We start from the raw sequence: 14,654 nt of genomic DNA on the forward strand, positions 1-14,654 counted from the left end.
GTTATACAGTATATGGAGCATGAAGGTAAAATACATTGTTCAGAATTACCCTCGTTAGTACAGCTCTCTCTCTCTCTCACCCACTTTAGATCCATTAGAAAGTAAGCACGGATCACTCCATGTGTACACCCTATAGGGATGGTGATGCGTGGTCCCACACGTCACCATCGCCTGCTCAGATAGACAACACATGCACTGTCTTACCTAGTAAGATCACCTAGCAAGCATAGGATAAACATGGGTTAGCATACATCGCTGAGCACACATGGCTGGTGTATCGCATGTGTGTTACATAGTTACATAGTTATATAGTAGGTAAGGCTGAAAAAAGACTTGCGTCCATCTAGTTCAACCTAGTTGTTATTGGACAAATTATATTTCTACCCATGGATGTTATTAACCAATAAGTGTTTGTCCAACCTTATTTTGAACGTGTTTAATGTGTCTGCCGACACCACCTCTCTGGGAAGAGTGTTCCAAAGTTTGACTGTTCTGACCGTAAATATTTTTTTTCTTTTAGCTGAACAGAATCTTTTTTTCTTCTAATCTATAGTCATGCCCTTGTGTCCTAGATTCCTTTCTTGTTGAAAAAAGGGTGTTTGCCAGTTCCTTATATTGGCCCCTGATATATTTGTACATGTTGAGCATGTCCCCCCTTAAACGTCTCTTTTCTAATGTAAATAGTCCCAATTTGCTTAATCTCTCCCCGTAGCTTAAAGTCTCCATTCCCCTAATAAGCTTTGTTGCTCGTTTTTGGATTTTTTCTAATTCTATGATGTCCTTTTTATAGTGTGTGGCCCGGAATTGTACACTGTATTCGAGGTGACAAAATACTAACATGTACAGAACACCGACAATTGAAATACTGACAACATCAAAATACAGACGAGCAAAATACCTATTTTCTTGTACTATTACTGTTACTAATACTACTACCACCAATACTGTTACTACTACTACTGCTGCTACAAGTACTCATAGGTGCCGATTCTGTGGGTGCTCAAGGGCCCGAGCACCCACGGAAATTGATGAGCACCCACATGCCCGAGTCCCGCTGCTGGGCCGCCATATTAACTTGCTAATTTGCGGCTGCAGCACCCACATTGCTGGACCCGCCACCTGGGAAACAGTATGCTGGGAAGATTCTGTCCGCGGAGTACGTGCACTGTGGGGGCATTTATGTACCTGCACTGTGAGGGCATTTATGTATCTGCACTGTGTGGGCATTTATGTATGTGGAACTCTGTTGCCGTAATTTGAATATTGGAGACAACTGTGCTCCGTAATATAAATTGGTATTATTTTGTTGCCACACCCCTTCCTCATGAAGCCATTCCTCTTATATTTTTGGCTTGAGCACCCACCAGCAAAAGCATAAATCGGCACCTATGCTAGTACTACTACCACTACCTCATTTACTACTACTTCTACCACCACTACTATTACTATTACTACTTCTACTACTATTAATAATAATAATAATAATAATAATAATAATATAATCATAACAATAGTATGCGTTCTTTACATACTATAACAATATTTATACAGTGAATGCCATATTCCAGTGCATAAGAATACAGTGTTTTATAAAAGCAACATATAACACAAATGTTAAAGCATGTTGCTAATACAATATTTAATTTAATGAAATATGAAATTCCGCAATTACTGTGTATTTCATATGAAAGGAAGATATACACTACAAATTTGGTTCCATAATCCTTATGTCAAATCCATCCAGTCAGCCTCCATCGTACAGTTAATCTATATCCTGCTCTTCCTTGTCTTACCGAATAATAGGGTGAAATGAATGGATCAATAAATCAAATGAAAGGAAAAACATCCATCTGCTAGACAGGGAGAAATGGTTCCAGTAGAGACTTGGAGCTGAATCAATCCCGATCAGCAAAAGCCAATGCTCAAACTGAGAGCTTCATGAGGGTAGCTATGGGATCCTCCTTAAAGGGGGTTCTCTGCACCCCTGCAATAAAAGATCACTAATGCAGTGTACACATGGTTGTCTATTTTTCTATTAAATTTTGCTTATATAAGCAAAATCGAATGGAAATCAAACGCCTTAGATCACGAAAAATAGACTGTGCAGGAAAGACTATATAATACAGATCTGTACTATATAGTCTAAATTGAAGGTGTACATGGTTCTGTGCGATTCAATCCCTGATCCAATCGGGAATGAATTGGAAAGTAAATTGCACCGTGTCTACAGTACTGTAGTACAGATTGACAAATCTAATTGTTGTAAATGACATTCTACTGTGTGTAGAATTAGAACACTATTACAACTGATCTTGCAATTCTTAGGTACATGGCACTCCAAATGGTCCTATTAAAAAGTTTAAGGAACTTTATAAATAGATATACAGCATAGTAATAAAAAATGAAACCCCAATTAATTCTTAGTAATAATGAGACAAAATAAGTTATGTTGGCCATAACCCATAAGCAACAAGTCAGACCCCCTTATATTGGTTTGCCCACCACTGGTTCTGTCTCGTGTGTATTTCTCTCATAAAATAAACCTTAGCAAACAAGTGCTTTTCATTCATCAACAGAAGCAGTACATTTTGTACCCCACTTTCTTCAGATAATAGTTCAGAGGCAGAACTCTGGGAAGCAATGGAGTCATCTGCAGCTGGGCACCTGCTCCCAAGGGGGCACCTCTCCTAACCTGCAAGTTTAAATCAGTTAATTGAAAGCCATCAATATCGTTTCTGTAATTGAGTTCTGAAATGTGGGTGTCCTCTCTGTCTCTCTCTATATTTATATATACAATATATGGAGATATAAATATACATTTCAGAACGGACACACATATTGATTGTATAAGGTTGTGTGTGTGAGTGTGTGTGTGTGGGGTGGGGTGGAGGCAACCTCCGGGCAGCTGGGACAAACTTATGCCACTGTAATAGTTTATACAGGTACTTTGCTACCTGACTGTATAGCTTCCTTCATCAGAGCTTGTGTAAAGTATGCAGTAGTCTTACCATCAGGGAAACAAACATTGATACAAAATCACAGGGATTGCACTATATACATGAAATTCACTAAGAGATGAATTAGGTAATAGTGTTGTTTACCAATTCTGCATTGTGTAATAAAATAGTTATAATATCTGCTAAACTATGTTATCTTAAAGTCTAAGTTTTGGATAGAAAATCACAATGTTATTCCCCACGAAGCTGGCGCACATTCACAGAGTCATATTGAGTGTTGTCATTAAGGTATGGAATTCTGGCGATGGAGGAGTTAAGAGATGTATGTTTGTTGCTGAAGAAGTAATGAGAAGGTAGTACTGCAGAATAGTTCCATGGTTTGAGTGAAACACATCAAAGCAATTTTACCGAATTTCACTCTTTGAGCATCTCTTTAATTATTTATATGGCGGTAGATCCGCTTCTCTTTGGAAGTTAGGGAAATTCGGAGACTTAGTTCTGAGAAGTAAATTTTTAATTTTGTTCCTTTTTTTGAAGTCAATATAGTCAGAATGAGGGAAGAGAAAGTCTAACATGTCATATTTAAATGCTTCTTCTCTGTTGACACTTTTGTGAAAATATTCTAATGAATGTTTCACAAAATACCGGCAACATTTTTAATATTGCAGGCACACTCATACAAATGCATGAAGTTGATACACACATTTATACAGTATATAGAGTTCTTTAATCCAAGAGTGGATATTGTCAACTACATCAGCAGTTCCACATTGACCAATACAGTTAATGTTATCGGTCAGTGACATCCCGGGACCCTGCTCCATACATTTATCATTGACTAGATAGTCACCATTGAGCTGCATATACAGACAACTGGGGGGTTGGGTCGTTATCCACATAGATATCATTCATATAGTTAATAATATATCACCTAGTGCATCGATGGCTAACCTTGACACTCCAGGTGTTGTTTAACTACACATCCCAGCATGCCCTGCATCAGTTTTAGCATGGCCAAATAGCACAACTGTAGCAGGGCATGCTGGGGTGTGTAGTTCAACAACATCTGGAGTGTCAAGGTTAGCCATCACTGACCTAGTGTGTACTTACCATAAGAATTGAAGAGTATACAGACAGAGAAAAAAATGGTTCATACTGTAAGCTGTACTTGGATAGTGTTAGTAAATCACCTTGGTAGAAGTATTATTATTGGAATGACATGTGGATGAAGACAGCAGAGACTGAGGGGCAAATTTATTAAGCTTAGTGAAGTGATAAAGTGTCTGTTTTTTTTATCACCGGCCAATCAGTTCGATAACTGTGAAGTTACAGGCTTGGTTTGAACTATGACAGGTAGGAGCTGATTGGCCGGTGATAAAAACCAGACACTTTATCACTTCACCGAGCTTAATAAATCTACCCCTGAGAGAGTACATGCCTCCATGACTTTGTGGGGTAAATGTATTATACCTGCATGATAAGTGCTGGTATGATTACTGTTTTACCTCTTTATCGAGGCAAAGCTTTAAGTAGCAGTGACAGTATTGTGTCTCTCAACCAGCTGTCTCACTGGGCATCTGCGAGATGTCTGCTGTGGTGTATGGGCAATGACATCTGCAGCTGTTGATATCGATGGTTGGTGTCGGAGCGGTCAGCACTCCTGCATGTTCATAAATTGCCCCCTGCAGTGCCGATGATGACAGTGGCCCCTGTAACTGAGCATGCGTCTCCTTCTTTATACATGGTGGAGAAGCCGTGTCAGCATAGAAAATGGCACTGATTCTGCTTCTCCCCCATAACGTTATTATTATTAATATTTTAGCATTCATATTTTAACTCCTCCTTTGTTTTGTGCTAATAACAGACTTTATGGTTATTTATTAACAAATGCACTTTTTCAACCTTTTATTTTTCCATAACTCAAAGTTTTCCAAACGTTATTCAAGAATCGCTGTATTTGTAAAGTGGAAATCATTTACAAGGCAATACCAACCTGATTTTGCCTCGTAAATGTTGTCTAACATGTACGCACAATGTCGCTGAGTATGTGCGCTCCCGAGCATGGTCAGTGACATCCTCCATTGTCTGTACATGCAGGATGATGGAGAATATCACTAGGGAATGCAGCATGGTCCCGCTCACCAATCCCCCCTCCCGATGCTAGCCAGGTCGCGGTACGCATAAAATGTCTCTGGGTGCACATGTGTACCCAGCTTAACCTTATGAGTGCCAAGTGAATTTGTTAGAATATATGTTAAAATTGCCAAGCAAACATTTGTATTCATCATATTGACCTGGAATATTTAACTTATATAGAAAACAGAAATACAGCATTTTTTAATTTGAATTTATATAACAAATGTGAGAGACGCTGGCATTTTTAGTGGATATTTTGAACGTCTCTCACAGAGATGTTGGCCCTCAAAGGGTTAAGCCGCTGACCGTGGACAAGTAATGGGTACACTAACAATAAGCTGTTTTTGGCTATTGTTAATTTTCTGAATGTCTTTAGCAAATTTTTTTATGAAATGTAGGACACCCATTCTACATTTGATTACGCCTCACTGATAAAGCCACCGCACTGAGCTGACAAGTTTTACTTGAATGAATTGAAGACTACAGGGTAAAAGCTTTAAAAAAGAAAATGCTCACTGGGAGATGTTAAAGAAAGTCTGGTGCCTATAAATGAAGATGTTTTTACAAGATACTGCAAAAGAGATGATTATTTCTGCATCTTATCATGAAAGAATCAAAGAGTTTTTGAACTTCTTAATATAAAATATGTAATAGGATTTTGCTTGAACCTAGCTTGAGAACATCTGGCACAGTTATTTCATGGCATGTAGCAAACCAACCCCCCCCCCCCCCCCCCCCCCCCCCAAAAAAAGCACAATTGTAGTTACGTCAGTCATTCAAATTCCCCAATTTGTTATATTTTGACACTATCTGCAAAAAAAATACCTCTTACAGTACTATAGGTGCGCACAATGTAAGTTGTTATGAGCAGTGATGTTCAGTCAGGGTAGACAGCAGAGGAAGAGTCTTAACTGTCATACTCAAGCATTCTCCATTTTTTTAATACTATAAGAATGATTACAATAATACAAAGGAGATATATTTATCATTTATACATGTAGGGTAACTAAATCCCCATACACACTAGAACAGTGTTTTTCAACCACTGTGCCGTGGCACACTAGTGTGCCTTCAGCTGTTCTTAAGTGTGCCCCCAGATCTAGAGATGTCCACACCAGTTTACAGCCACCATCAGTTCAACTGTTATTTTTTGGGCTCTTGTTTTATTTATTTATTTATTAACAGTTTCTAAAGGAGCCCATACAAGCTCCGTTTTCGCTGGCTCCGTTTTTTACTATGCGATGCGCGCTCCCGCGCATCACATAGTACAGTACAAAAAGTATGTGCTGCACATACTTTTTGTACTAGGTACACATCAGATCGGATCGCAGTGCATGCACACTGCATGCACAAGGGATGCGATCCGATACGATGTGTGCTGTTTCAGCACAGAAAGGATCCGTTAAACGGACCGTGTATGGGGGGCTTTAGTTTCATGTGACGGACAATTTTTTTTATTTTTGTTACCTGTCGGGACAACTGTGAATGTTTTTTTCATATGTTGGCCAATGTTTTTTTTCCCTGTGGGGTACAATGTGTTTTTCCCTGAGGGGGTCCGATGATGTGCCTTAGCAATTTTAGAATCTGTCCGATGGTGTGCCGGGAGGTAAAAAGGTTGAAAATTGCTCCACTAGAGGATATCGTAAAATATATCGCTCAGAAAGGGCTTTCTGAGTGATATCTTTTATTATATCTCATAGTGTGCACACTCAATATCTTTAATGATGCGCACTCCCGCACATCATTAATGACCATTGATATGTGCCGAACATACAATGGCACTGATTCTGCTTCTCTCCATAACAAGCATTACTATTATTATTATTAATATTATTATTTTAACTCTGTTCCTATGGTAATAAACATACTTTATGGTTATTTATTAACACTTTCCAAATGCACGTTTTCAACCTTTTTTTTCAATGGTTTAATAGTTCCCCAACTTTATTCAAAAATCGCTGTATTTTTAAAGTGGAAATCATTTACAAGGCAATACCAAACTGGTTTTGCCTTGTAAATGTTTGCAGCTTTATGAGTATGACCATTCTAGGATGATATCGGACCCTATTACATTTACCCACAGGTATTAAAGATATTCATTCTTTAGAACAAGTGACTTAATTATTACCTTAGTCAATTTGATTTAACCATCAAGACTCAAGCATGGATATCCAGGGTTGGACTGGTGCACAGGGCGACAGGAGGACCCCCCCGGGGGCCCCACTCCCTGGTGGCCCACCTCCTCTTCTAAAGATCAGGTTCCAGACAGTGCATAATATATATGTTATCTTATAATGGACAGTAATATGGAGTTTTTTCTACAGTGCATTGCGGTTATTAATCTGGTACATTATGGTACTTGCACTAGCAGTGTTTTCTATATATATTTATCAAGGTGCCCATAACTTGCACTCTGGAATGATAAGCCAATCCACTGAAGTGGCTGGCCACATCTTTTATGGAGGCTGACCACGACCACTGCTATTACTGATGAATGACAGGATGATTTTTAATTTGTTATTTTGTTTGTATTAATTTAGATACCATGGGTGAAATGTAATAGGATGAGAGATTCAGAAACTGAGAGATTTGGTAAGACATCTCCAGTTTTTTTGAAGCGGCAATCATTTACACTGCAAAACCAGTTTTATTTTGCAGTGTAAATGATTGCCGCTTTAAACAACTGAAGCTTTCTTATCAAATCTCTCACTTTCTGAATCTCTCATCCTATTACATTTCACCCCATGCATGTATTTGGCTTTACTGAAATTGATCTAATTAAAGACAGCATGTAATTGGTTCATATAAGTATGATTGTAGTCAGATACATTATAGAATAAAAGCATGGATTGGTGAATTAGCTTACTGTACATATTATGTAGCTCTCAGCTCATACAAGCCATTCCTATTTTTTATTTGCATTGAACATCTGTATGGAAAGATGGCACATTGCTGTATTTGAAATAAAAAAATCTTCAAATGATCTGCTCACTGAATGCCACAGTTACATCTAATGTCCCTGTATTCCATGTCAGGAGGTACGCTATGCCAAGAGACAGTGTAATATATAAACAGAGACTGTGCTGTGACAGTAGAGTATGTAACTGTGTGCATATAGTATGTGAGCAGGACAGATGGCCCCAGGGGCTGGCTGGCAACTTTTGGCCTAGGGGGCATCCACAAGCAAGTGGCCCTGGGGTTGAAGTATGTTCACACGGTGTGATTTGGAGGCCGCCAATATTAACTCGATACTGGCTGACGCCGGGGTGCTGGCATTGGCTGGCAGGGAGAGAGGGACGGCGTCCAGGAAGCGGTCGCCCTCCTTTCGATCTAGTAGAAATAGATTGTGCTGCACAGTCTATTTCTACTTTCAATTCCAATGCTGCGTTGCTGCGCATCTGGATTGAATGTGGCTGAACAGTGTGATTTTCACACCATGTGTACACACTTTTGGGGTTGCTTTATTTACAGAATTAAAAACCTCTGCTCTACCATCTTGCAGTGGCCCCTCCAATTCCAATGACTGGGACAGTTGTGTGTCCAGAAGGCAGTTATTGGAACGGAAGGTCAAAAACAGGTAGGATTCTGGGAAAACCAGGATATAGTGATAGTCTGCAGGGGATAGGAATATAACGGGAGAGACCGCAGGTGAATGGGAGATAACTAGAGACACCACATGAGACAGGGAGACAGTGATAGAGACCGCAGGGGGACAGGGAGACAGCGGGAGAGATCACAGGAAAAAGGGAGATAACGAGAGATACCACATGTGACAGCGAGAAAGAGCACAGGGGACAAAGAGACAGCTACGGAGGGCAGAGGGGACAGAGAGAGAGAGAGAGAATGCAGGGAACACGGAGAGGGCAACAGAGACAGCAAGAGTCACAGACAGAGCGAGACCACACAGGACACACAGAGAGAGACTGCAGGAGTTGCAGAGAGACAGCAGGGGATGCAGAGAGACAGCAGGGGATGCAGAGAGACAGCAGGGGATGCAGAGAGACTGCAAGGGATGCAGAGAGAGCAAGAGAGAAATCAGGGAACTCAGAGAGAGTGAGAGAGACCGCAAGGGACGTGGAGAGTGCGACCATAGGGGAAGCGGGGAAAGTGAAAGAGACTGCAGGGTATACGGAGAGAGGGAAAGAGACAACAGGGGATGAAAAGAGAAAGAGGGAAAGAGACCACAGGGGACCTGGAGTGAGTGAAGAGACCACAGTGGATGCAGAGAGAGGGAAAGAGGCCATAGGGGATGCAGAGAGGGCAAAAGAGACTGCAGGAGATGCAGAGAGCAAAAGAGACCGCAGGGGACATGGAGAGTGTGAAAGAGACTGTTGTGGATTCAGAGGGAGGGAAAGAGACTGTAGGGGATACAGAGAGGGTGAAAAAGACAGCAGGGGACAAGGAGTGCAAGAAAGACCCCAGGGGACACAGCGAGCAAGAGAGAGTGCAGGGTATATGGAGACTGCAGGGGAAAGGGAGAGACAGCAAAGGACTAGGAGATAGAGAGACTGCAGAAGATAAGGATATGATGAAATATACTGCAGGGGACAGACAGGTGGTACCTCTGTGTTGTGCTCCGCAGCATGCAGGCAGAGTGCCAGGCCCAGCCTTCTCCTGTGCAGGGCCAGTATCAGCAGGGAGGAAGGAGAACTGAAGTTTCAGGAGGAAGAGAGTTGGGGGCGGGGCTACTGCACAGCACGGAGAGACGGAGTGCTGACCTAGTGCTGGGGGGGCCTTAGGGGGGGAACCTGTCAGTGAAAGGGCCTTTCTGCAGGGTAGGTAGAGTTATCATAATCTGTCCCTGTACTAGTTACTTCTGTACCTCCCTTATGGTGGCCCCATCCGGATCTGCCACGGCCAGCAGCATCTTCTCATATGATGCTGGACAGCACAGCAGCGTGCAGCCTGACGTGACAGCCTGGAGACAGGTGCAGCCTGGAGCCGTCCAGGCTGTCATCTATGTGCACAAACATAGCTAACAGGCGGCCCTGTTGCTGTATACCTGCACTGGCCTGGGGGGCAGATGGCACCCTGCCCCCCTGCCCAGCCCGCCACTGGATGGCCCCTGTGGAACCTAGTATGGACCCTTCCAGCCACTGCTCTGTCTGAGCTTTGTGTCCTTCATACTTCCTTGCCCTGGGAGCAGCTGCAGAGGCAGAGAACGTACAGTATTTCTAGGTCATACAAGGTCATTGAAGCTTGCACAACATATTTTCTGGTGGGACCATAAACTGAACATTTCTGAACTTGCACAATCCCCTTTACTGAGTTACAAAGTGCAACTTGGGTGTAGATGTTCAGGGAGCAATTACAGAGTCCTGTTGTTTGCATGTCATACAGTGTCGTACAGTGTCTGTCACATTTATATAGTGTATGTTATATTCTGAATTCAAATGAATTAAAAGGCTTCATTTTACAACTATCTAAATGTACAGTACTATATATATATATATATATATATATATATATATATATATATATATATATAGACATTGTAGGGTCTCTGCACACACTAAATTAACTGATAATAAATAGTGTAGATTTGGTTGATGAATTGATCAGTGCATTTAAGCCTGCAGCCCCCTTCAAGGGACCCCACTTTTCTGCAGGTCCTAACACTATCGCTGAAAATGGCTACAATACACATAGCTATCACATCAATGTTTGATTCCAGGCATGCTATCTGGTCTGAAGCTCACAGCACACTTTGCTTTTATAGGTGAGCAGCTACCAACACACCTGTCACTAATCATCTAGGGAAATGGTTAACATAAGCTATGGAATCTTAGTTAAGAACCAAATCTCCACTATTTATTATCAGTTAATTTAGTGTGTGCAGAGCCCCTACAATGTCTGTTTAAACAATGTGGTCACAAGCCATAGGGCACCCCAAAACTAGGAAAGGTGAGTGCCGATGTTAAGTGTATATATTGTTTATTAGATTAATTTTTTTAATTAGTCTTATTGTGGTCACATTCTCTCATGCACCCTGTTTTTAACTAAGATTCCATAGCTTATGTTAACCATTTCCCTAGATGATTAGTGACAGGTGTGTTGGTAGCTGCTCACCTATAAAAGCAAAGTGTGCTGTGAGCTTCAGACCAGATAGCATGCCTGGAATCAAACATTGATGTGATAGCTATGTGTATTGTAGCCATTTTCAGCGATAGTGTTAGGACCTGCAGAAAAGTGGGGTCCCTTAAAGGGGGCTGCAGGCTTAAATGCATTGATCAATTCATGAACCAAATCTCCACTATTTATTATCAGTTCATTTAGTGTGTGCAGAGCCCCTACAATGTCTGTTTAAACAATGTGGTCACAAGCCATAGGGCACCCCAAAACTAGGAAAGGTGAGTGCCGATGTTAAGTGTATATTATATATATATATATATATATATATATATATATATATGTGTGTGTGTGAAAAAAGGGGGTTTCAGAGAGCGCTTAAGAATATAAGACAATTTAAAATAATTGATATTTAATAAAATATACAGATATATAAAAAAACTGTAATCAGGTAATATACAGATACACGTGATGAACAATGAATACAGTTCTTATTAGTTGTTCAGTTTATATGATGACAGGGCCCAATGCGTTTCGTCATAATCATGACTTCATCAGGGGCGAGAAATGCAGTCGGATATCACTATGGTTGTCCTATACCGTGGTATCCACAGATGTACAATTCTAGATAATATTCGGGAATATCCCAATCACTCGAGACAAAAAAAATTTTTCTCAAAGTCAGTGAGGTTTTTTTAGGAACTTTTGTTGGAAGAGAATTTCCACAATAATGGTCTCAGGAGCAGTAGCATGCAGCTGGAGTTCACCACAGTGAATAACAATAATTATTGTTAGCCTGCTGTGTTCCTGTCTGAGGAGTCCTTTTTTTGAAAAGCTTAGGACCAACATACATATGGATACGGATGGAATTTGATGCAGTCATGCATTAATATTAGGATCTTAAAGGGATCCATTCTATTTATTCAATAAAAAGGTTGTATACCGGGAGTGAATATTTTCACTACCCACTAACATACAGAAATTTGCCCCTGAGGAAGTCGTATCGATGAAACGCGTTGTTTTTTTCCCTTTCTTTAACGAACCATACTGCATACAGATGAAAAGTGTTTTACTGGTTTTAAATTTGTATCAAATTGTAAACTTAATATTTGTCTGGAATTTCCATTGTTTGGATATCTTCTGGTGGTGGATTTTCATGATAGGGGCGCACTCTGTTTCTTTTTCCATATATATATATATATATATATATATATATATATATATATATATATATATATATATATATATATATATATATATATAATTGAGCACTAACAATTTTTATCACCAGAAAAGCCTGCATTGATTAAAAAAATTTAAAATAGTAATAAAAAAAAAAAAAAATATATATATATATATATATATATATATATATTAGACAAGTCACTAAAGCTCATTCCTCCCAACATGACCCTTTCCAGGAGGGACACATTGCTCTGCTCCTGCACTTTCCTCTTAATGTATGATTGTCATCACCTGTGTTGAAGCACCTTTCTTATCAGTTAACCTGTTCAACACAGATGAAGGTAATCATACATTAAGAGGAAAGTGCAGGATTAGAGCATTGTGTCCCTCCTGGAAAGGGTCATGTTGGGAGGTATGAAAGCATACCTCCCAACTGTCCAGATTTTTACGGCACCGTCCAGTTTTTTGGGGACAGACCCGCATCCCGCCCGGGACTAGTAATGTTACGTGAGGGGCAGTTGGGAGTCCCTCCTGTTACCTGCTGCTCTGTGAATAAATGCTGTGTGCATGCGCACAGTATATATTCCTGCAGACAGAGGGGCTGGGGGCATGGCTAGCAGCTCACAGAGCTGCTGGCCATGCCCCCACAGCAGAAAATGGGGGCGTTGCCTCACAGGAGTCGCACGATTTGTAGGCCATGCACCTTGTCACCAGGCCACACCCCCAAATTTCAATGTGTGTGTGTACACACATATATGCTGCATTATGATGTTGGTACTGTACATAGCTTGGATGCACCAAATTATGCAGAAACTACTTTATGCACAAATGACCCTTGGCCTAGTTCATAGTTGATTGCAGGACAAATTTGTTTTAACCATGTGCCCTGCAGGTGGGGCTGATATAAAATGTACAGAGAGAGTTAGATTTGGGTGGGGTGTGTTAAAACTGAAATCTAAATTGCAGTGTACAAATAAAGCAGCTGGTATTTACCCTGCACAGAAATTATTTTTACATGGATTTTTTTTAGGTTTTCCAAGTTATCTTATAATGATTGAATCCATCTCTTTAAAGGCACTGTGCAAATCTACAAATAGTAACTTAATTAAAGCGAGGAACGTATAGTAGCATCTATCAATATAAAGCAATAAAATTCAGCTCCTGAGGACTCGTGTCTAATTATAGATCCTTCTCGACCTCTCTGTTGGAGAACTATATACCCGAAGCAGTCGTCCATGACGGGCTAACTCTCCAGCGTCATGGAAAAATATATATCATTTTATTTTTTCCAGACCAGTGGTTTCATTATTTTACAAATTAAAATTCCAAGAACCACATTAGAATACATATGACATAAATAAAATAATACTGGTTCATGATATACAACATCTAGAAATTTGTATCCGTTCTATAAACCGAAATTAATTGAATCAATTTTTTTTTAATGAGTCAATTTAAAACTTGAAACGTTGAAAGCTAATTCACATATAGAACATATTACACATGTATCTATTACATGGCACTTAATACTAATGATACAGATCAGAACAGGAGGTTGTACAAACAATTGTTATGGTCATGTTCTGCTATTTAACTGCATGTTTCATTGACACAAAGTATTTGACTTGAGTGTTGGAATCTCAAGACATTTGTCAACCTAAAGAAACATGACAGCACGTGTCACACTTGGTTTACAAGACATATGAAACATTAAACCACTTCAATGATCTAGCAAGTTTCCTAACGTGTATGCTATTGTTCATTTTATGACTGCATGAGCATAAAATTGATTGTCAAAATTTTACCTTTCAGATTCACAATAGATTCTCTGAGGTTTTAATATCCAAAATGCAGGGTATAATCTCGCACATACATATAAAAAAAACTTGTTCATACGGTGTAATTTTTAGCATTACTGCCTCACAGCGCTGAGGTCATGGGTTCCATTCCCACCATGGCCCTCACTCTGCGGAATTTGTATATTCTCCCCGTACTTGCATGGACTTCCTCCGTGTACTCCGGTTTCCTCCTCAAATCCAAAAATATACTGGTAGGTGAATTGACTCCCAACAAAATTAACCCTAAAATGTCTTTGTGTGAGCGTACATGTGGTAGGGAATATAGATTGTAAGCTCCACTGGGGCAGGGACTGATGTGAAGGTTCAAATATTCTCTGGTAAGCGCTGCGGAATACGAGTGCGCTATATAAATAACTGGTAATAAATACATAACATTTACCACTTGGATTACTAGAACTTAATTCTTATTGGAGACTTATAGTGTGTACAGACGGTAAGATTTGGCTTC

General features: G+C 40.1%; 1 protein-coding gene across 3 annotated transcripts in view; it reads left to right on the forward strand.

The window, feature by feature from the left end:
• FGF13 (fibroblast growth factor 13) overlaps positions 1-14,654 on the forward strand; it is a 300,336-nt gene that overhangs the window by 59,744 nt on the left and 225,938 nt on the right. The gene's annotated exons all lie outside the window — the stretch shown is intronic.

Source organism: Crinia signifera, chromosome 9, assembly GCF_055691185.1.
Source record: "Crinia signifera chromosome 9, ASM5569118v1, whole genome shotgun sequence".
NCBI lineage: Eukaryota > Metazoa > Chordata > Amphibia > Anura > Myobatrachidae > Crinia > Crinia signifera.